Source organism: Anolis carolinensis, chromosome 1, assembly GCF_035594765.1.
Source record: "Anolis carolinensis isolate JA03-04 chromosome 1, rAnoCar3.1.pri, whole genome shotgun sequence".
Classification (NCBI taxonomy): Eukaryota; Metazoa; Chordata; class Lepidosauria; order Squamata; family Dactyloidae; genus Anolis; species Anolis carolinensis.
The window spans coordinates 213,655,878-213,680,590 of NC_085841.1; the positions used below are offsets into that span (position 1 = coordinate 213,655,878).

General features: G+C 40.7%; 1 protein-coding gene across 4 annotated transcripts in view; it reads right to left on the bottom strand.

Annotated features, from left to right (window-relative positions):
• Nucleotides 1-24,713, bottom strand: part of xirp2 (xin actin binding repeat containing 2) — a 206,037-nt gene that overhangs the window by 87,484 nt on the left and 93,840 nt on the right. Inside the window, exon 1 of one of the 4 annotated variants that reach the window (XM_008115139.3) lies at nt 8,524-9,043. The exons of the other annotated variants lie outside the window; for them this stretch is intronic. The gene's annotated coding sequence lies outside the window, so the exon portion shown is untranslated. Of the gene's footprint in view, nt 1-8,523; nt 9,044-24,713 lie in introns of those variants that run through there. 4 annotated transcript variants of the gene reach the window in all.

The following is a 24,713-nucleotide window of genomic DNA, read 5'->3' on the forward strand; positions in this document are numbered from 1 at the left end:
CCTGTCTTTGTTCGGTCTGTGTGTCTGTTCTCTCTGAATCTCCTTCTCTCTTTCTGACTCTCTTTCTCTCTCCCATGTCCTGATGTTGGTAAGGGCTTGGGATAATTTCTTAGAAAGTTTAAATCAGTGATTCCCAAAGTGGGCGCTACTGCCCCCTGGTGGGCGCTGTAGCGATCCAGGGGGGCAGTGATGGCACCTATTAGGTCACGGGGTGGGGCCAGGGGAGGGGCGGGGCCTCAGCACCTGAGGCACCTGGTAGAACATAGGGGGCAAAGCTAGAGGAGTGGGCATGGCTTCTTCCCAAGAGCCCGAGACAGGGCTGAGAATCTATACCTCTCCTGAGGCGCTTGTTGGGACACAAAGGGCGGAGCTAGTGAAGGGGGTGGGGCCTTCTTCCAAGAGCCCGAGACAGGGCTGAGCCTCTATACCTCTCCTGAGAGGCCTTTTAGAACTAAAGGGCAGGGTTAGGTGTAGGGGCAGGGGCGGGCCACTTCCCAAGAGTGTGAGACAGGGCTGAGACTCTGTATACCTCCCCTGTCGCTTGTTAGAACAGGGGGGCGGGGTATAGCGATTCAGCCCCATCAGGCACTTGGGAAGAGGCCCCGCCCCCTCCTCTAGCCCCACCCCCTGTGTCCTGGCAGGCACTGCAGGACAGGGATAGAAGCTCAGCCCTGCCTCAGAGCTCGTAACTCTGGCCGCCCATTTGTGGCCCTGCCCACCTCCCCATCCCCCTCCCAGCCCTGCATCTTGGACTAGGGGAGAGGCTAAGCCCCACCCTCTTGAGCAGGAGCCACACCCACCCCTCTAAGCCACGTCCCCATTTCCAGGGGGTGCTGAGTAATATTTTTTCTGGAAAGGGGGCGGTAGGCCAAATAAGTTTGGGAACCACTGGCTTAAATAAAGAGAGAGAAAGAGATTAAATTATTCATTATTTGTGCTCAGATGCCCTCTACACCAGATATGCTTCTACCACTTTTTCACACGGGGCTAAATTCAGTGGAATGTGCCAATTTAGTCCTGATCATTCACTGAGCTGGCTGGCTCCCATCACATGATGCCACGCCAGCTCTGTGGGTGAAGGAAGGCAGAGCCAGTGCATGCTGCTCGTAGGGCAACACAGGAGGGCTCCCATGTTGCCATTGCAATACATGGGGGAAGCTCATGCTTCCCCCCATCTGATTGCCCTCAGCTGGAGCCAAGCGATGCGGGATGTGGGGTGCGAGAGTGCCACGGCCCTCTACGATGCGGAACAACCTCGGTGGCTGTCTGATGAGGTTGCTAGTCAGTTCCAACTTTCCTATTTTAAACTTGAACTCTCATAAGGTTCTGCATATTTAAATATGTAACCAACACTTTTAGACAAGTCACAGTCAGACAGGACACAAGGAAGCCAACCATGATGATGCCACCTGATCTATGACTAGCACAGCAAACTCCCAAAATAAATCATTTTTAGAATTCATTTTATGAGAAGTCATAGGATCAACTTGAACCTAATGTTTGTTTTAAATAATCAGTTCAGACAAATCAACACAGTTCAGTTTTGGGAAGACTGGGCAGTCATAACATTTTCTGAAGTGGGTTGTTGTATGCCTTTCGGATTGTGTGGCCATGTTCCAGAAGTATCCTCTCCTGACGTTTCGCCCACATCTATGGCAGGCATCCTCAGAGGTTGTGAGGTATGGATAAACTAAGTAAGGAAAGGAAAGAATATGTATCTGTGGAGAGTCCAGGGTGTGGCAAGAGTCCTTTGTCACTGGGAGCCAGCATTAATGTTTCAGTTAATCCCCCTAATTAGCATTGGAAATGTTTTGTCTCATGCCTGGGGGCATCCTTTGTTCAGTCAAGCCCTCAGAGTTTTGGTTCCCATCTACTGTTTTGATTTTGGAGTTTTGTAATACTGGTAGCCAGATTTTGTTCATTTTCATGGTTTCTTCCTTTCTGTTGAAATTGTCCACATGCTTGTGGATTTCAATGGCTTCTCTGTGTAGTCTGACATGATAGTTGTTGGAATGGTCCAGCATTTCTGTGTTCTCAAATAATATACTGTGTCCAGGCTGGTTCATCAAGTGCTCTGCTATGGTTGATTTCTCTGGTTGAATTAGTCTGCAGTGCCTTTCATGTTCTTTGACTCTTGTTTGGGCGCTGTGTTTGGTGGTCCCTATGTAGACTTGTCCACAGCTGCATGGTATCCGGTAGACTCCTGCAGAGGAGAGAGGATCCCTCTTGTCCTTCGCTGACCGTAGCATTTGTTGGATTTTCTTTGTGGGTCTGTAGATAGTTTGTAGGTTGTGCTTCTTCATCAGTTTGCCTATGCAGTCAGTGGTTCCCTTGATATATGGTAAGAACACCTTTCCAGAGGAAAGGCACTGCAGACTGAACTGGATTATATGTGTCTAGACAAGAGCCGGTACAACAATGAGGCGAATTAAGCGGTCGCTTGGGGCGCAAAACATTCGGGGGCGCAGTTGAGACTGCTTTTTCTGTTGATTTCTTGTAAAATATGTTTTGGTGCTTAATTTGTAAAATCTTAATGTAATTTGATGTTTAATAGGTTTTTCCTTAATCCCTCCTTATTATCCAACATTTTTGCTTATCCAACGATTTTATTTTTCAGTGATTGGTTTTGGGAGGGGGCGCCAAAATTCTGTTCGCCTACACTTGAAAAATACCTAGGGCCGGCTCTGGTCTAGACTGCCAAATAAGCAGATAATCTAGCATCAGATCCTGGGATATAGGTCAGTGTAGAAGGGGCCTAAGAGGTAGGGAAATTATTTCCAGAAAATCTGAAATGAAAAAAAGGAAGCAGCCAGTGACGCTACTCTGTGACAGATAACACACAGGTATACAGAAGCTGGTATCATTCCTGATCCAAATGTCCCTTCATCTAGAAAACTATAGAAATTCTATCTCTTTAGACAGTTATATCTTAGTCAATTTTAATCATGTTCTGGAAAGGTTTAGGATTTGAAGATTTGCCCATTCAGAAACCTAAACCACTAGGTAGGATATTAGGCTCCTGTAAACAGGGTCAATCAATATCAGGAGTACGATCTGGAATTCTTTCCAAATTGTCTTCAGCAGGCAGAGAGAGAGAATTTTCCTTGCACTGAGTGGCATTGACTTCCTATTATTTAATATTGCCTCTATTGGGGACATAAGTGGCTAGTGAAAGTCTTGTGAGTGGATGCCACTTGGTAGCTGCCATGCACACACCTACCCCCCCCCCCCCCCGCACACACAATGATATTACCACTGAAATTCTTCGCATGACTAGGCTTTACAGCGTTAATTTACTATTCCACAATGCATTCAGTTAGTATACTGTAACTGGGACTAGTAAATTGGATTTCGGTTATTGTTTTCAAATTCACCACATGCAAGAATCCTTCATTCAAACTATTACCCAAACACCCGCACTGACTGAGGCAATGTCTCTCTCCAATTTACCACCTGTGAATGGTGTCCAGTCCACAGCATTTTGTTGATATCCTTCACTAATATTTAAATCTAATGAGTCTTTAAAGTCCCACAGTTTTGGGTAATTAAAGCATTGCTTCCTCACACAGAAATCTGCCTGATTATTAAAGCTATATTTGGCTGGATCTACACTGCCCTATATTCCAGGATCTCATCCCATGTAAAGTTCTCAACTTAAACATTTGTTAGATAATTGATTTCTTCCATCTTTCCTTCCTCACTCTCAATATAAAAAGTAATTCCAGTTTTACAAGCCCATAGCTTTCCCCAAAACATGAATCAAATCTGCTTTGTATCATAGAATTGGAAGAGACCTCATGGGCCATCCAGTTCAACCCCCCACCAAGAAACAGGAAAATCACATTCAAAGCACTGCCGACAGATGGCCATCCAGCCTCTGCTTAAAAGTATTTTGACCCCATTACTTGAATGTTGTCGGAGTCTCCGGTGGCCTAGGGGATAAAAGCCTCGTGACTTGAAGGTTGGGTTGCTGACCTGGAGGAATCCCAGCCGGGGGAGAGTGCGGATGAGCTCCCTCTATCAGCTCCAGCTCCATGCGGGGACATGAGAGAAGCCTCCCAAAAGGATGGTAAAATATCAAAAAAAAAACATCTGGGCGTCCCCTGGGCAACGTCATTGCAGACGGCCAATTCTCTAATTCCAGAAACAACTCCAGTTGCTCCTGACACGAAAAAAACAAACAAACTTGAATGTTATTAAAAACTTTCAGGAACTATGATTGTCTAATTTTAGCATCATCCAAAGTATTGTACATGTGCATGTCTGTGTGTATATTTGATCCCTGGTTAATCTGACATTAAGTAGTGAAGTGGCCTCTGATAAGAGGGAAGAAATCAGCATAACGTCATATTCAGTGTAAATGTCAGAAGTCAAACGAAGCCAAGAACTACTTGAATGCTATAGATATAGACTCATGGACCAAAATAATCTGATTGCTGATTAGAACTGCATCTGAATGTTGTTGTAAGTGTCCAGACAGCAACTGTGACACTGGTTATAGCTTCAGTGGCGCTTGTGTGGGTGTCTTCAAATTAATTGTCTGCCAATTTCTGGTGACTCCATGAATTTCATAGAGTGCTGTTAGGCGAGTAATCCTCACAGGTGGTTTTTTCTAGTTTCTTCCTCTGAAATACAGTCTATAGCACCTGCCATTTGTTGGTGATCTCTTATCTAAATAATAACCAGAACCGACCCTACTTAACGTCCAAGATAAAATGAGATCAGATGCCTTCAGAATATTTCAAATAAATATAAACCTTTGAGATACAATATGGCTGGTCATACCAAAAGGTCCCAGGTTCAAATCCCGGGAGGGGAATGAGCGCCCACTGTTAGCCCCAGATCCTGCCAACCTAGCAGTTCGAAAACATGCAAATGTGAGTAGATCAATAGGTATCGCTCTGGCGGGAAAGTAACAGCGCTCCATGCAGTCATGCCGGCCACATGACCTGGAGATGTCTATGGACAACGCCGGCTCTTCGACCTAGAAATGGAGATGAGCACCAACCCCCAGAGTCAGTCACGACTGGACTTAACGTCAGGGGAAACCTTTACCTTTACTTTATGGCTGGTCAACAGTGTTCTTTATGGATAGTGGAAGAGAAGTGTTGGCAATGATAAAGGATAAATTCCTGCTGGATGATTGGGGATCAAATAATAGGAAATAGATTTAGAGTGGGTCCAAATAACCTGATAGATGCAATTGAACATCATCGCTGTGTTTATTTCAACTGCCCTACTTTGAAAAGCTTGACCTTTTTGTGCAGAAAATGAGTGCCAGATATTAGCAAATGAAACAGCTGTCTAGATTAGCATCCTGAACTGCTTTGATATGAAAAAATAGAGTAAGGTCAACACATTCACAAAACTATTCCAGCCTGTAACATGATAATAATTCCATGCTGATTGTACTTCGAAGAACGGAACAAGTTATATACCTGCACAAATTAAAGTCAACACATATACCATTGGGAGTGGAGTAAATGGATCATTTAATTGGTAAATTATGCAGAGTGCTGGGTTCAATAAGAGACACTTCAGATTAAATTAAACTAACCTTCTTTTGTAAAATATTTATAGCTAGCATCCATTACGCAAATTCCAGGGTGCTCTACAAAATCCATTAAAACAACAGTTTAAATACAGTGCAAAAATCCAGAAAAATGCCTCAGTATGCCATTTATTAAAATTAGCAAATGCTTGGCCAAATGAGTTAATGTTTAAGAAGCTCCAAACTACAATCAAGATAAGGGCTTGTCATGCTACAGCATTAAATTCAAACTGGACATTTTTATGGGCAAAACAAATTTAAAGCAACCTAACACCAACGAATATCAGTCAAAATTTCCAAATCTTTACTGCAGTAATAATTGTAAGCCACTGGGCTGTTGGTTTATATTGGTGATAGCTGATCATACTTCTTTATTTTCAGCATGTCTATTTTTGTAAAGACTGCAACCTGGTAATGGTCTTTAAATACATGTTGCAGTCAAGGGGGAGGCTGTCTTGCCTATGACTTCTGATTATCTTGTGAGCCAGTTAGCCAAGATGGCACAATAAGGGGCAGTGATCTCATTGAAGGAAACAACGAATGTATAATGTAATATTATAGGGGTGAAATCCCCAACCTAGAGGCAAACAACATCTGCCTAACATGACAGAACCTGAAGTCCTATCACTGGCCGATACTTTCCAAGGCGAATAATACAAAAAATATACAAATGTAGAAGGGATTGCAGTGACCATCTAATGCTAAGCAAATAAACCATCTGAAAAATCACAGCACTCCACTGCCTAATGAAAACTCACTAATAGAAAGTGCAGCAAGTTTCAATGTTGAGTTTCAGAACCACTTATGCTTTGTGTAGACTATGGCCATAGATGATGCAAAACTAAAATGTACTGTATACAGACAGGATATATATGTCTATGCACACACACACAAATATATGTGAACATGCATGTCTGCACACAGATAAAATTGGGATGTGCCTACACTGCAAAATTATATTACTTTAACTTTTACATCCTGTGGCTGTTTGCTGGCAAGAGACTCCGAATTCTCTGCCAAAGAGCTGTAATGCCGCACCAAGCTACAGATCCCAGGAAAGAGCCATGGTAATTAAAGTGGGGGTGAAATGTTCCTGGATAGACACCTGAAAATGCAGATAATTGCAAACTGTATTGAAATAGAATCATAGAATCACAACCATACCCCACAACCTCTGAGGATGCCTGCCATAGATGTGGGCGAAACGTCAGGAGAGAATACTTCTGGAACATGGACACACAGCCCGAAAGACATACAACAACCCTGTGATCCCGGCCATGAAAGCCTTTGACAACACAATCATAGAATCATTAGAGACCATGAGGGTCATTCAGTGCAACCTCTTGCTATGTAGGAACACCCAATAAAAGCATCCACGGCAGATCGCCACCCGCCCTCTGCATAAAAACCTCCAGGGAAGGATACTTCAGGACCGTTCACATAGCACAAAGAAATGGGAGAAAATGGACTAAAAAGGAAGGGGTGGCTAGATGACATTACCGGTAAATCCACACTGAATCAGAGCAACGCAGCCAAAACATGGGATAAAGAAGTCCTCTCTTATCCTGGTTCCGGCTGGGAAATGTGAGATCCCCCCCCCCCCCCAAAATGAAGACTGCAGGTCCATTTTAAAGAAGCCCAAACCAGCTGATCAGCTATTCTGTCTGCCAAGGGGAAACAGCTAATTTCCAGTTGGCTTAAACGGAGCAGAAAGGAGAACCATTGGAGCTCTCTGAAAATCTTTATTTTAAAGTTTCTAAACGTAAATAGAGCATGGAGACACAACTGGGGAGAGAAATTTAAAGAATTCCCTCCGTTATGCACTGATACACATATGCTCACATGGGAATCTCTTCATATTTTATATTAAGGTATTTGCATGTGTGTGTATGAGGATCAGTGCAACAAACAAAAATCTTCTGGTAGATATCCCCCATTTGCCCTCTGTTTTATTCTCGGACTAAAAAAGCACTGTGAGGACGAAAGGGGAAGACAGCCCAGGATCCGCATTTTGACGCTGTCTGGAAGCACCCTCCACCACACTCCCAGGCAGCATCATATTCCACTGCCAAACAGCTCTTACCATTAGGAAGTTCTTCCTTATAGTTAGGTGAAAGCTCTTTTCCAGCAATTTGAAAAAGAAGGATTTTGGCCCAAAAATATAATTTATCACATTGGAAAACCTACCAAATGCCCAGAGAGGATATATATCTTGTCAGATGTGGATAAATGAAACCACAGGCACAGGAGTCGCGCTATATGTAGTGTTATTGCAATGTTCCAAAACCACTCATGTCACAAACAGTGACATTTCAACTTCCACAGCTCTTTTCAGTCCCCACCAAATCTTCAAATGTTTTGGGTTAGATCAGTACAGAATCATAAACAGTACCTTTCAGTAATGCCTAACTTCTTTCTGGTAGTAAGCTTTAAATATTAACCTAAGCTGCCACTTGAGCTGGCATGGAAATGACAGCTGCTTTTAAATAAATGTTTAACACTCAAGAATTTAAAATCCCTAACAAATGACACTGGTATTAATTTCCATTGTGCTTATTCGTGTGGTATAATAGAACGCATCTCAGCCTAAGGTTTACTTAAAACAACAGTAAAGAATTGGGGCAGCATTTGCAATTGCACCTTCCATTGAAGCCATGGAATGGCTTTTTAACATACTAAATGATGCATACCATAATGGATGTTGCTGAATGTCAGTCCTATGCAACTTACAACCTGACACCAAAAACCACCTCTAGCTGCCACTAACTTTGGCGATCAATTCTAAGAAAAATTCAGATTCTACACGTGATATGGTTTCTTCCTCAGCTCAACAGTTTATACAGTGTGCATAATTTCACGAAACCCACACGCCAAAGCCACATTCTAAGAGATGAACTGTTTGCTTTCCACTGCTCCAACAGATGGGCTGGTCTCCCTCATGAAATATGTTAAATCAAATTAAACCCACTTACTTTTTGCAGGGTACAGATCTCAGTCAGGACGAGTTAGATAGAGCACTGCTGCCTCACTGGGAAGGAAATGTTCTTTTTTATAGTCCTCTTTCTGCACAGACTTTTTCCCTTTTGGTTTTCTTTGTAAGACAAAGTTCCCAGTCCCCTGAATGTGCAGTCTAGTGGAGACCAGCTCCACTGAAACAAGCACCTCTCCCTTCTCTCAAGCAAGTCGATGGAGACAGCTGGTTTTATTTTAGCCCTGCCTGCACAACATGGCACCTGGCACCTATTTTTAGGGTCTGAGGCCTGCAGTGCCTGTGCCTGAGTCAACTACTCATTCGAGAAACCCGTTAGTAAAGGCCGTCTTATAGTGTCCTTTTGTCATATCTCTATGTGTGGAATAACCACTTGTCCAGTCAATCAAACTTTCACTTACCTAAGCCTCTATTCATTTCTTCATACTTGCTTTGTAAAAAAAATGAACCAGAAATCAAATCAGTCTTACAAAACACACACTTTAATACACACACCTCCTTCCCTTAACAACACACACTACCTTATTTTCTAAGGTAAATGGAACCATTTCCTTTCAAATAAAAAGTCAATTTATATAGCGTGGCACATTAAGAAAGAAAGGAGCAGAATTCAAAACGATCTTAACAGACTAGAGAGATGGGCCAAAACTAACAAAATGAAGTTCAACAGGGACAAATGAAAGATACTTCACTTTGGCACGCCTGGCTAGACAGCAGTACATGTGAAAAAGATCTTGGAGTCCTTGTGGACAACAAATTAAACATGAGCCAGCAATGTGATGCGGCTGCTAAGAAAGCCAATGGGATTTTGGCATGCATCAATATAGCTTCTAGATCCAGGGAAGTCATGCTCCCCCTCTACTCTGCCTTGGTCAGACCACACCTGGAATACTGTGTCCAATTCTGGGCACCGCAGTTGAAGGGAGATGTTGAAAAGCTGGAAAGCGTCCAGAGGAGGGCGACTAAAATGATCAAAGGTCTGGAGAACAAGCCCTATGAGGAGCAGCTTAAAGAACTGGGCATGTTTAGCCTGCAGAAGAGAAGGCTAAGAGGAGACATGATAGCCATGTACAAATACGTGAAAGGAAGTCATAGGGAGGAGGGAGAAAGCTTGTTTTCTGCTGCCCTGGAGACTAGGACGCAGAACAATGGCTTCAAACTACAGGAAAGGAGATTCCACCTGAACATCAGGAAGAACTTCCTCACTGTGAGGACTGTTCGGCAGTGGAACTCTCTCCCCCGGACTGTGGTGGAGGCTCCTTCTTTGGAGGCTTTTAAGCAGAGGCTGGATGGCCATCTGTCGGGGGTGCTTTGAATGCGATTTCCTGCTTCTTGGCAGGGGGTTGGACTGGATGGCCTATGAGATCTCTTCCAACTCCACTATTCTATGATTCTATGATTCTATTAAGGGGAAAAAACACAGCAGGAAATGATAAATCAAATTAGTCCTGAAATGGAGTAGAAGGCTGAAGGTTAATTTTAATTTAAGACAAAGTTCACATCCAGAACTTGGCTTAATGCTGGTGTTTAGTCTACTGAATAGCTATATGAGAAACAATACATCTAAGATAATGGCAGAAGTGGCTGTGTTGGCCAAAAGAACAATGTGTATATTGCGATGATACCTTTTTTGGCCACCCAAAAGGTACAAGATGCATGACAATTACTTTCAAAACTCAGAGGCTTCTTTATCAGGCAAAAATGATTCATAAAAAAGCATGCGGGGGGACAGGAATGATGGTGTTGCAGTCATAGGATCTACATCAAAGCATATTCATAGTTTTGTTTTGCTTTAGGTCATAGGGTTGCCAGTTCAAGATCACTCTAAGCTCTCAGGATTGTGAATCAAAACCTGAGACCCGGAATGATCCTTGGTGATGTCAGTAAACATTACGAATTAAGTTTCAACCACAATTGCTCACAGCTTGCCATTCACATGCATGTGCAGAACATATTTCCATATTTAGAAATTAAAACAGAACTCTTAGCTAAAAGGACTGTGAAATTAGCAGATTATTTCTTCTCAACTATTTAGGGAGATATGATAGAAACACTTAATCTAAGCTACTTACGTCTAACCAGAAAGTTGGTACAGCACAGAATGAAGGGTGACCCTTGACATCACGATGACTGGAAATAAATAGTCGCAGAATGTCTTTATCACACGAGGTAGGCAAACCACCATTGAAGACTGCTGCTGGTCATCCTCCTCCCAGAAATGTACTCATTACTTGCTATTGATGAGTAAAACCCATTAATAGCTTGCAACCCACAATGTTCCTGTCACCTACACGGGTGCATCGGATCCCTTCCATTTCTGTACTGGCAGTTAAGTGATGTCAGGAAGCTAATTTCTCCTCCTCTTTCCCTCGCTATTCCTGAGCTGTCTGTTTATTTAATATTAAAAAATAAATTTATCATTATTTTACTTTTCATTGCTGAAATTGCTAAAAAAATTTAAAAAAACAGAACAGTGCAAATGCAGCAAAGTGAGGTTACAAGAGCATGCTGAAGTGTGATCATGGTACCAAGGATTCTCAAAGCAGCACAATAACGAAAATGAACAGAAGTATGATAATAAAGGTGCTCATCCCAGTATGTATCTGCTGTCTGTTATAAAAATAACATAATAAAACTTTATTTGTTGTCTGCCCTATCTGCCCAGGGGGACTCATGTGACTGGCATGGAATAGTGGCTTTGTGTGATGAAGTCTTTTGCAGCACAGATCAATTAAATCTTAGAAACTGTAGCAAGCTTCTACTTGGCTAGGTGAGCTGGGGATTTGCACACACTCCTTTCTCTTGACCAGATTTTAGCTGCACAAAACTGAAGAATTTACAGGTCTCCCACATGAAGATGGCCCATGAGAAGTAGAAAACCAATTTCAGCTCCTGAGATAAGGCAACCCTATGAATTCATCACCACTCTGCATCATAAGAAACCACTCTGAATACCAGAATTAGTACTGGAATCCTCTCTAAAGTGACATGTGTAATGATGGGAAAGGCAGTTATCAGAGGATGTATCTGAGGAATAATAAAGTGAAACTACTCTGGGACCTGAATAGGCTGAACACAATAGGCCTTTGGTTAGATCCAACACAACTCATATTTTTCTCTTAATCAGCTCATATATACTTTGCCACATTGATACTTTAGTAGTCCCTAACTTCTCTCCCTCCCTTTTGCTTGTAGGAAAATTTGCACTTCCTTTCTACATGCTTGTATTATTTATTTATCACCTCCCCAGAGTCCCCAATGTTCTGCACAACAGATAAAAGCATTATTGAAAACATTGAGTATAAACAGATAAGACGGATACCGTATTATTTAAAAGCAGATTAAATTCGTAAACAATAGTTTTAAAACCACCATGAGTGAAAACCACCAGAAAGTCCACCTTTGGTTTTAAGGATTGAAAGCTACCCTGTTTCCCCGAAAATAAGACATCTCCGAAAAATAAGACCTAGTAGAAGTTTTGCTGAATTGCTAAATATAAGGCCTTCCCCGAAAGTAAGACCTAGCAAAGTTTTTGTTTGGAAGCATGCCCAGCGCCTGCCAAACAGAACACCAGAGCATGCAGGATTGGTAAATGTACATACCAGTTGTACATGGAAATAATGGTAGTAACAAGAAATTCTTGATAGGATCCACAGTTTGTCTGGTTATGCTGGTTTGTTATGACAACTACTGTACAGTATATAATAAATGTTCATTTTTTGTTCAACAATAAATGTGAATTCTTCTTCATGGAAAAATAAGACATCCCCTGAAAATAAGACCTAGCACACCTTTGGGAGCAAAAATTAATATAAGACACTGTCTTATTTTCGGGGAAACACAGTACCTACAATGTTACACATGTAGCTGTTTACTGGAAGCTCTAAGGAAGTGCAGCTAGTCTGATTTCCTTTACGAGGGAGTTTCATAGTTGGGGTGCCATTACAGAGAAAGCCCTGTCATGGGTACTCTGTAGCAACTAGGCCTCTCTGTTGTGGATAAGTATTAATTTAAAGTAAGTCATCCCTCCACATTTGCTGAATTTCAGTGAAGGTGAAAAACTGTGGGGTAAAGAGCTGTTTTTCCTTAACTTGGGAGAACACCTTTCTAGGAATCTCTGTTTTCGACTATGATCATAGAATCGTGCTGGAAGACTTAGGCTCCCTTCCACACAGCTGTATATAATCCACATTGAATCAGTGTGGACTCAGATAATCCAGTTCAATCAGATATTGTGGATCATCTGACTTGATATTCTTGGTTATATGGCTATGTGGAAAGACCCTTAGAGATTCCTAGGGAGATATTCTCTCCAGGTTCTCCAGCTGGTCAACCTCCAGCTGTAGTCGTCCTGAAGGACCTAGTGATTCCTAGACAGCTGTAATGACATTCATGAATAATCCAGTCCACAAAAGTCAAAATCACTAATGTGGTGGGATGACGGTATGAACAATAGCTAAGAGAAACCAGGGTAGCTAGACATATAGTCTAGCTGGCCATATGGATTCTATGGATTCTCTAGTCAAAAAATTTAAAGAGCTACCCAATGTCCTGAATCCTATCCCCTTTCTCCTTTAAAGTTCTGACTAAAAACCAAAGTAAATTCACTGCTTAACTGACACTGAAGCATCAGCAACCAGTAATTTAAATGTATTATATATGCATTTTTCCCCATTGCTTTGCCTCTCAAAAAGTACTTCAAGCAATTAAAGCAATTAAAGCTAGAAGCAATTAAGGGCAATGATCCACCTTGATTGATCGCATGGCGCCTCATGGCTGCATTTTCACACATTTATGGAGAAAGAGCAGCTGTAATTATCATTGAAAAATCCAGATCCTGTGCTCGGAGACTGAGGAGAAACAGCCTGTCTTGTTCTTCTGCATGTTCTTTTACTAAAGGATAAGGAGTCAAAAATTGCACCCAGGAGAAAAAGGGGAGGGGAAACCACTCCCAGATTGTAAATGGATGAGAAATCTGTCAGTAGCAGATCTTAAATTCAATCAGACAAAATAATCTGAAAGAACACCTCTATCTACTGTGGAAATAAAATGTCAGACAGGAGGGTTTCCAAATATACATAAATAGATGCATAATACAAATCTAAATTTATTTACAAAGAGGACAAAGAGCAAATCCTGCACCCTGACATCAGCCTTCTAAATGCTTGTCAGATCTTTAAAGAAATGCATGCAGTTGAATACTGCTGAAATAAATCCTCTGCATTTATTGTACAGGATCCAAGTTCTCTGGCCTCTACACAAAGTGGCATAAATGAACAAGCATTCGGGGGTGACACTGTTATAAAACCAAACTAAGGGCAAGAGGAATTCTCATCTATGACTCTTCACATTTTTCAGATTATGCTAAGCCAGCTAGTACATGCCACCTTTGTTGATCATTTGCACTTTGTACTCTCTAAACAAGTTTAATTTCAAGGTTGATGGAAGCCATGCCCTGACATAAGTTAGGCTGGGTTTGTTCCCTCCCGCTTTTCAAATCCTAACCTTCACTTTCTCTCAAATCGTACAGCTAACAATATCCATCTCATGTCTTTTACTAGGCAAGAATGTTCTGCTTCTATATTAGTTACATTTCCCGTACTCTAATACATTACCTTCACAAGTCAGAATTCCGATTACGAGTGAAACAAGATTAGCTTGGGAATAATGACTAATTAAAGTTGCTGACAGCATTTAAATTTTCTAAATTATGTCAACGTGTGCTGGGCAGTTGTAATATCATTGCCACCACTAGCAAAATGCCATGATCCTACATCTTCAAAACAGCAACAGGGCCTAAAACACAACGCTGGCTGTAGCAAAAGCGGGCACCACACATCAACAATCAATCCCACTGCCAATCATCTACAACACTGTAAAACACCATCAAAGTAATCATGCAGAAAAAGCACAAAAATGGCCCTGATAAGAATGTAAAATTTCCCAGCACCACACAGTTCAATCTGCCCTGATGGTACAGTGAAGAATCCTGCATCTTCATTCATTCATTCAATTTATGTCATAACTTTGTCCTATCAAGGGACCCAAGGTGGCTTACAAAATTTGAAACTCAAAGCTACAGTAGAGTCTCACTTATCCAAGTCTCACTTATCCAAGCCTCGCTTATCCAAGCTTCTGGATAATCCAAGCTATTTTTGTAGTCAATGTTTTCAATATATCTTGATATTTTCATGTTAAATACGTAAATACAGTAATTACAACATAACATTACTGCATATTGAACTACTTTTTCTGTCAAATGTTGTATAACATGATGTTTTGATGCTTAATTTGTAAAATCATAACCTAATTTGATGTTTAATAGGCTTTTCCTTAATCCCTCCTTATTATCCAAGATATTCGCTTATCCAGCCCGTTTAGCTTGGATAAGTGAGACTCTACTGTAATTAATTTTTTTTAACACAAATCATTCATACCACTCAAAATATATTTAAAACATGATTAAAACTACAAACTGGATAAAAAGTTATTGCACAGCCCTCATGCTATTCCACTATGTAATTTAAAAATCAATCAGATGTTTGCGTAAATACAAAGGTCTTAATTGCTGACATAAAGAGAGCAAGGGATGGGACTAATGGGACCTTTCCTGGAAGGAAATTCCAAAGGAAAGGAGCAGTCTCTGCAAAGGTTCTCTCTTGTGTCCTCAACAAATGAGCATGTGATGGTGGTTGGTCGACGTAAAAAGCTCTCTGAGGATCTTCGAAGTTGGGTTGGGTCAGACAGGGAAATACGATATTTTAAATAGTGTGGAGCCAAACTTTAAATAGTTTTCTCCCTCATGTTCACTTTTCAGGGTAGGATAAGATAAGATGTTGGAAAAACTTCCAAAGAGGTTTTTTTTTGTTCCACAAAAGTGGTGCTCTTTATACAAAAAGGTTTTTGAAAAAGTTATGTAAATAAATAAATAAACAATACCACCAACATGTGGAAAATCTTGATGGGTCAATTTTTTCACTAGGGTTTTTCACCATATCCATACATCCTTTCTCCTCCAGATGAGAAACCAGTATATGTTTTTATAGCTTTCTGTTCTATGGTTGGTGGGCATTGTTTCCACCTGTTGAACAAGGGAGGGTTGTTTAGTATCTATGCCTTCAGGTCAACATATGGTGACCCTATTTATTTAATAGAATGTTCTTAGGCAAGGAATACTCAAAGGTGGATTGCTGTTGTCTTCCTCTGAGATATCATCTACAGCATCTATAATGTACCTTTTTAGGTAGTACAGCTGAACAAATAATTTTCTGGGAAGGGGAAATAAACATTTTGTGGCCATAGTCTGAATGTTCTGTAGCCCTCTCTCTTTTCCTTGATATTTCAGCATGATAATTGTTCAAGAAGTCCTTCTATAATGAATTATCTCCTCCTTCACAGTGAGCCCTTTCCTCCTCTCCTGTTCCATTGGTAACTCCACTTGCAGCAACAACCTTGTAATAACTGGTAATAATAATAATAATAATAATAATAATAATAATAATAATAATAATAATAATAACAACTTTATTTTTATACCCCGCCTCTATCTCCCCAAAGGGCACTCAGGGCAGCTTACATGGGGCCAAGCCCAAATAAAAACAATAGCAATATAAAACAACAATAGACAAAAGACATGCACAATTATAAAAATTTAAACATTAGCCAATAAAAACCAATGACAATTACAAATAAAAACATGGATTAAAACTGAGAGGTTGTAAAAGTAGACCGGGTAAGGTGCACCATATAAATATTGTAAACACGAGGTGACTGATAAAGTGCTGCAAATTTTTGGAAGTGCAAATTGGGATGGGAATAGACTCTGTGTCTATATCAAGTTCACAAAGGTAAAAACTGGTGGTATAATCTGGAATATTAATGCAAGAAATATAAAGATTCAGAGCAGGAAAATATTACCCACCTATCACTAATTTATTCTGTCTTTTCTCTCTCTTGACAGTGATTTTTCAATTGTGACATTTTGCCACTATTGTGGCATGATTCTTGATTCAGGAGTCATGCTCCATATTCAGGTTTATACCTATGGAGTCTGGATGGACCAAAATGGGGATGCCTCTCCAAATGACAATTTTTCTCATGAAACTTTACTTGAGTCCTCAAATTTCAAGCATCAAAGAAAGCAAGATATTGAAACTTCACATCCAAGGACCTTTTCACGTGGCCTACGCAGCCCGTGCCATGGCACCAGCAGTTGCCAGTGAAAGGAAAGGTGCGTGGAGTGCCTCATAGTGCCCTGCATGGCCTCCCTCCTTCTCCCCATCATATGGTGGGGGTAAGACAGGGCACTTTGGTGCCTTGTCCCTGTCCCCACCAGATGAGAGAAAGGGCAGCAAGGTGTGGCAACACACATTGCCCTACGGCCCTTATTTATTTATTTGTTTACAGTACAGTAGAGTCTCACTTATCCAACACTCGCTTATCCAACGTTCTGGATTATCCAACGCATTTTTGTAGTCAATGTTTTAAATACATCATGATATTTTGGTGCTAAATTCATAAATACAGTAATTCCTACATAGCATTACTGCAAAGTGAACTACTTTTTCTGTCAAATTTGTTGTATAACATGATGTTTTGGTGCTTAATTTGTAAGATTATAACCTAATTTGATGTTTCATAGGCTTTTCCTTAATGCCTCCTTATTATCCAACATATTCGCTTATCCAAAATTCTGCTGGCCCGTTTATGTTGGATAAGTGAGACTCTACTGTATTTATATTCCGCCCTTCTCACCCCGAAGCAGACTCAGGGCAGATTACAATGAACATATATGGCAAACATTCAATGCCATCAGACAAACAACATACAGACACACACAGAGGCATTTAACATTTCCAGCTTCACGATTCCGGCCACAGGGGGAGCTGTTGCTTCCCCGTGCAATAATGACTGTATTTCCTCATTCCTTTCTGGCATGTTGCTGGCAGTTTTATGATGTTGCAAATTAATTAAATTAGCCTCCCGCATAAAGCATACCTAAATTTTCTACTTGACAGATGCAGCTGTCTTTCGGGCTGCATAGGTCAACAGCAAACCGGGCTATTTAATGGTCGGGGGCTTAACCCAACCTGGGCTTCGAACTCATGACCTCTTGGTCAGTAGTGATTTATTGCAGCTGGTTACTAGCCAGCTGCGCCACAGCTCGGCCCCATCATATGAGGAAAAGGGGAGGAAAGTGCGGGTAGCTCCATCGGAGTTATCCAAAAACCACTTTCTTCCCCCGGGGTGGAGAAGGAAGTGTCTTTGACACTTCCCCTCCACTTTGGGAGAAATGTGGGCAGGGCCTGCCTTGCATAGTCTGATGGTGTTCATCAAGCTCCGGCCAAGCCCCAGCCAAAAACACCAAAATGGGGCTATTTAGTCCAGTGTTAAGAGGTCCTTGCTACTTGCTGTGTTTTCATTTCCTTGGGAAATTTGTCTACTGCTTTTCTTTGGCTGCTGAAATTGCCTTTTTAAATGCTCAACTGATGAAAAGGGGAGAGATTTCTTATTGGGGGAGGTAATTGTTTCATTTTACTTTTCTGTAGCTACACTCCCACCCACCTTCCTGTTGTCTTCCTGTTGCAAAATGGTTCCTTCTGCACTTAAAAAAGGCCAAGTGGGGAACATGACAACATTGACCCAAGCATCTCAAAAATGGCATTGGGTATCTTCCACATCTCTGTTCTTGAATGGCCAAGACTTTCTTCTAGATACAAAAAACCTTCTGCTTTCAACCTCCTTTTGCTGCATTATAAAGATCTCCCCCTGTGCAATAGCATCATTACACAAAATTAATTCCCACTCCAGTGCAATAGATTTAGGACTGATACTAACCAATCCACTGAAATATAACTCCAGGATGGGATCAGTCTTCCATTGCAGATCATAAACTCCTTATATAAATCTTTATCTTCAAAGCTGTTGAGGCCTGGGAACAGATTTTTTACTGGCTATAAAATCTAAACAAAAAGTTATTTCCCATAAAAGTATCTGTGACCAAATTATCAAAACACCATTATTCATTGTTAGAAAGTAAAACTGGATACTTTCTTTACAGGATAAAAAATCAAAACTGAAAAACTAACGGGAGCTACTTTGCAAAAACAACAAATGGCTTGTTATTCTGGCTTTTAAATTTTAATGTTTAATTCTTATTAGTCTCAATGTTTAAATTTTGTTTTTAAATGTTTATTTGTCAAAACATGAAATGTTAGTTCCTTGATGCTTAATTTGTTGTAATGTACCACTACTGTCTGATGTTGATGTCTAATTTGTTATTTTTAATTTATGGTTTATTTACTTTATGGATTTTACAGCATTGAATGATTGCTGCTATATATTGTGAACCACCCTGAGTCACCTTTGGAGAGATAGGGCAGGATAGAAATAAAGTTGTTTATTATTATTATTATTATTATTATTATTATTATTATTATTATTATTATTATTATTCCTGTTCCAGTTGTATTCCATAGGACTTTGGCCTAGAGCAGTGGTTCTCAACTTGGGTCTCCAGATGTTTTTGTCCCTCAACTCCCAGAAATCCTAACTGGCTGGGATTTCTGCGAGTTGTAGGACAAAAACATCTGGGGACCCCAGGTTGATAACCTAGAGGATCCTAGAGGATCAACATGGTGTCCCTTTTAAGGGGATGCATCTAAATGCATCTGTGTATACGTCATCCACATTGGTAATCCCATTACACATTCAGTTTACCGTATATACTCGAAGATAAGCCGAGTTTTTAAAATCTCTTTTTGGGGGCTGAGAAAGCCTCCCTCGGCTTATAATTGGGTCAAGGTTAAGCCAGCAGCAGAGCCTGGAGGCCACAGTATGTTTTCTTTTCCAAAACCTCCCTTCTCTGCTTCTCCTCCCAGGCTGGAGTTATCTTATTTTTTAAGAGAGCGAGGGACAAGGAGGAAATGTTTTTAAAAGTGAAAGGAGAGTGAGTGACAGAACCTCTTGCAAGCCAGGAAAAAGAAAAAAGATTGCATGGTGGGAGGGGAAGAAAAAGAGAGACTCTTGCAAATTTGCAGGATTTATTATTATTATTACTACTATTATTGCAAGAACGTTTGAATCAAAAGGGAGGGAAAGGAGAGCAACAGAAGGTGTGTATTTCTTTTTATTCCTAAGGAAACAAAAATAGAGTGGGGTTTTTTGGGAGAGGGAGGGAAGTTTTAAAAAGCCTTTTCTGGCTACTTTTAGAGATTGAAAGAGGGAGAAATAAAAGAAGTGGGAAAGGGGAGGCGAAAAAAGGCCAAAGTTGTTTTTAGGAGGGCTTTGCTTGCATTTCTTCCTTGGGCAAATGCATGCCCCAAAGCTTGTAAATAATATATAGATTTCCCCCTACAAATACATTAATTTAATATATGAATTTTCCCCTCATATGTTTGCAGGTCTTTGCAAATCCTATATACATATAGATATCTAGAGATTTCCATGTACCTGTATATCTGTACCTACCTATATGTATACATTAATTTTATGCACATATATAGAGAGAAGATTTGCAAACTTTTTAGGGGGGAAATGCAAATGTGAAATTAGCATATATAATTATAGAACTATATCTAGCCCTGCATTGTTTATATAGGCATTGAATGTTTGCCTGTTACTATGCTGGAAGCCAGCCTGAGTCCCCATGGGGAGATAGATAGAGCAGGATACAAAGGAAGTTATTGTTGTTATGTTGATGATGATAATGATGATGATTATTATAAAGTTATTGTTGATACCATATTGTTTTTGTTGACCCTACTTATGCACTTACACAGTTAGCTTACTGTTTTTCTTTGAAATACAGTAAATAGTCAAAAAAACATTTACTCCACTTATGCCTCAGTTAATGTAATTTTATTGGTATCTATTTTTATTTTGAAATTTACCAGTAGCTGCTGCATTTCCCATCCTTGGCTTATACTCGAGTGAATAAGTTTTCCCAGTTTTTGTGGTAAAATTAGGTGCCTCGGCTTATATTCGGGTTGGCTTATACTCGAGTATATACAATAATTCCTTTGAGTGTGCATCACTGGAAGACAAGGGCAGTTGGAAACTTTTTGTTGGTTGACTCCAAGGATAAAATAGTACCTCTTCCATTCCATGTACCAAACTTCACCTGAGCCTTAGGCTGCATCTGCACTGCAAAATTAGTGCAGTTTGACACCACTTTAACTGGCATGGCTGAATTATATGGCATCCTGAGTGCTGCAGTTTTACAAGGCCTTCTCTGCCAAAGAGTGCTGGTGCCTCACTAAAATACAAATCTCATGATTCTATAGCACTGAGCCACAGTAATGAAAATGGAATCACTATTTTTAAAAGTCTGCACTATAGATGTACCCTTAGTTTGACACTGGTGACAAGACCCCATTTTCCACTGAATTTGGGAGCAGCAGGGAAGCTTAGGATGGTGTGCAGGAGGCACCTGGGCATATACTTTTCTGTCTCTTCAATCTCCCTCAGTTGACACAGCCTGAGGCAGCTGCCTCACTGGATTTCATATTAGAGACTTCCCTGTTGACATAATTATTAACAAAATATATATCCATCTTACCCAGGCCCTTGTGGAAAACACTCTACAGACAAAGGGGACTCACAGAAGGAAATATTAACATAGGGTGCAAGCTGAATTTGTCATGCCGACATTCAAAGAAAAGGAACTCTTTGAGCAAGCTTGATTCTGAAGTCATCAAAAAGGCAATACATGAGAAATTTCATTTTTATTAAGCAATCTTTCAGAGCAGGAGCACACTAGGCCACATTGCTTTTAACCTCCAACATCTTTAATGGCTTTTGCTGTAGCTGCTTGATAGTTCTTTTCTCTACACCATATAAGGAAAAGCCATGTTTGCAGTGAGGAAACGTAAGAAGTTAACAGTCAGTGTAGAGCACTGCAGAACAACAACAACAACCACAACCACAACAACAACAACAGCATCTCATCATCCATACTATGAGCTTTTTAGCACTGAACAATAAATGCCTTTCCGCCCAATCTATATTTGCCAGGATGGGAAATAACACAATACCATATTGCATAGGTTTGAATGTGGTAAACCAATGTATCCCAGTTGTTTGGAACTAGAGCTTCCCTTATCCCCAACTACTGGGCATGATGGCTGGGACTGGGGGTGTTGGGTCATTTATCTACTACTTAAATTATGCCAAAATATCTCTTTAGCTTTCTGTCCAACAAGAAGATATGTGAGAGATCAGACCAATGCTCCATTTGATCCAGCATCAGGTTTCCAATAACTCTAACTAGCCAGTTCTAAAAGAGCCCATGATAAACAGTCCCATTATTTTTCTCCAGAGCCAAACTATCACAACACCTGCAAATTCCCTATAGTCATTATAATTTATAGTATGCAAATATTCTGTTTTTCTATAATTTCCCATATTTGTTTAAAGCAGGGATTGAAACATGTGGCTATCCAAGATGTTGTCGTAGCAAATTCCCATTCGTCCTAACTGGCATAGCCTGTGATGGTGTAAGATAGGAGCTGCTGTCCACCAAAATCAGGAGACTACAGGTACCTCCTCCCACTTCAAAGCCAACTAAGGCCACATAATCCTGATCATCAAAACAGACAATCTACATTATCTGCTTTGAACTGGATTATATGCGTCTACATTGCCATATGTTGTTGTTTATTCATTCAATCATTTCCGACTCTCCATGACCTCATGGACCAGCCCATGCCAGAGATCCCTGTCGGCCACTGCCACTCCCAGCTCTTTCAAGGTCAAGCCAGTCACTTCAAGGATACGATCCATCCATCTTGCCCTTGGTCAGCCCCTCTTCCTTTTTCCTTCCATTTTCCCCAGCATCATTCTCTTATCCAAAATTTCCTATCTTCTCATTATGTGGCCAAAGTACTTCATCTTTGTCTCCAATATCCCTCCCTCCAGTGAGTAGTTGGGCATTATTTCCTGGAGTATGGACTGGAAATAATGGAGTATGGACACTGCCATATAACCCAGTTCAAAGCACATAATCTGGATTTTATATGGCAGTGTAGAAGGGACCTATGCTAGCTGTCCATCACCACAGTCAAATACATTCAATAAATTAACAGCACATGATGCAAAGGAAAATTTCCTTTCTCTCTCTTGTTAAACCTAAGGATAAGCCATCTCATTGGACAACTACAACACCCACATTCCTGAGTTGTAGGAGAGAAGGAAAACCCTCTCTATCCTCTTTTTCCATAGAGTGTATACATTATAAACTTGATGTCTTCCTTTAATTGTCTTAATGTTTCTAAGCAGTTTTGCATTTCCTTTTTCAGACAGCATTCCAGACTTATTTTGGCTGTCCTTTCCTGCACTTTCTCCAATAGTTCTGGAATATTAGGGGCTGGGCTGTGGTGCAGGCTGTTGAGCAGCCTGCTGCAATAAATCACTCTGACCATGAGGTCATGAGTTCGAGGCCAGCCCGTGGCGGGGTGAGCACCCGTCAATTAAAAATAAAAAATAGCCCCTGCTCGTTGCTGACCTAGCAACCCGAAAGATAGTTGCATCTATCAAGTAGGAGATAAGGTACCACTTATAAAAGTGGGGAGGCAAGTTTAACTAATTTATGACTTGGAATGAGGAAGTGCCATCAGAGTGGATGATGAAGCAGCTGCTCCCCCCTGTGGCCAGAATCGAACATCCCCTCAGGAGAAGGTTAAATTGTCTCTGCGTCTGTCTGTCTCTTTCTCTGTTTGATGTGTTTATGGGCATTAAATGTTTGCCCTATTTGTGTATAATGTGATCTGCCCTGAGTCCCCTTCGGGGTGAGAAGGGCAGAATATAAATACTGTAAATAAATAAATAAATAAATAAAATCTTCAGCCTCAGCACCTCTGTGAACAGAAAGAAGACATTCACATGCACTTTGAAAGCTGTGCAGGCAGTGAAGCAATATCTTGACTCTTCACCTTGTCGTACTTCTGTCAGAAATCAACATTAACAACTTCAAATGGACAAAATAATAGGCTTATTCATAGGTGTAGCAAGAAGAGGCAAGTGACTGAAAACCAAAAAGAGAGCAATGTTCTGCAGATACTGAATGTACGGCTTCTTATGAAGGAGAAAAAGAGCCAGGTAGTTTCTCAGTTCAGCCATATAATTCAATGGATCACATCCCTGAAATCAGCTCTCTGCTTCAGCACCCTTCTCTGTTTCACCACATCTATATGAGGCTGTAAGGGATTCTGGTTTTCTGTCTTTCTGATTAGAGTCAACACTCATGCCAAATGCCAGAAGTTTCAGACTTGGTCATCCTATAGATAGATTGATTGGGCCTTTCTGGATTGCCAAGAGTACTGAATATAAAACCTGGGCTCTGAAATTACCCTGTATTTACAGCCTCATGCAGTTCCAAGTTCTATTATTCTATGAAAGCCATATTGTTGCTATAGTTTGGTTAGTTTTCCATGCATACATATTCCCACTGTCACTTTTGTTATCCTGCATTTCTTACTGTGTGTCCATGTTCCCCTTTTGTGGTTCTAGAGTTCTCTCAGCCCATTTTTTGGTCTGAAACTCTATTCATAGCAGGTGGGGATTTGTCCCTTGTTGCCTTAGAGCCCAGAAATATCCTATAAGGCCCATGATGTTCCTTAGTGAATAGATGGGAGTAGTGGTAGTCTCCCAAATTGAATTGGGTAAGTAGTAGGCAGAATGTAGTCCTTAAACCAGATATTGCACTATCTTTGACTTTTTTAAGGCAAAAAAGGAAATTATATTGCTGATCTTGAAAGCCTTTGCTTTTTAAACTGACCACACCACTCCTCCACACTGTTCCACGTAAAAATCCTCCATATTCCAAAATCAGGAAATGGACTTTCTGTGACTTCCTAGCATTGTTATTGTTTGGCACTGTGGACAATTCATGTGTTCCTTTCAAAGGTCCTGGGGCAGAAAAATAGCTCCTAAATTTGCCGGGATTGCCCATTCTTGGTTTAAAGCCAGGAATACTTCTTCGCTAAAGCCATCTTCAACAAGGTCAGTACAGGTAGTCCCCAACTTACAAATATCTGACAAATGACTCGTAATTAAGAATGGAGGTGAGCCATCAGGAAATGAGAGAAATCTACCCCTAGGACGGGAAATTCAGTCCTGAAAGAATTATCATAAGGAAAAGGTGTCTCCACTGGAGCTTGATTACCAAGCTTTGTT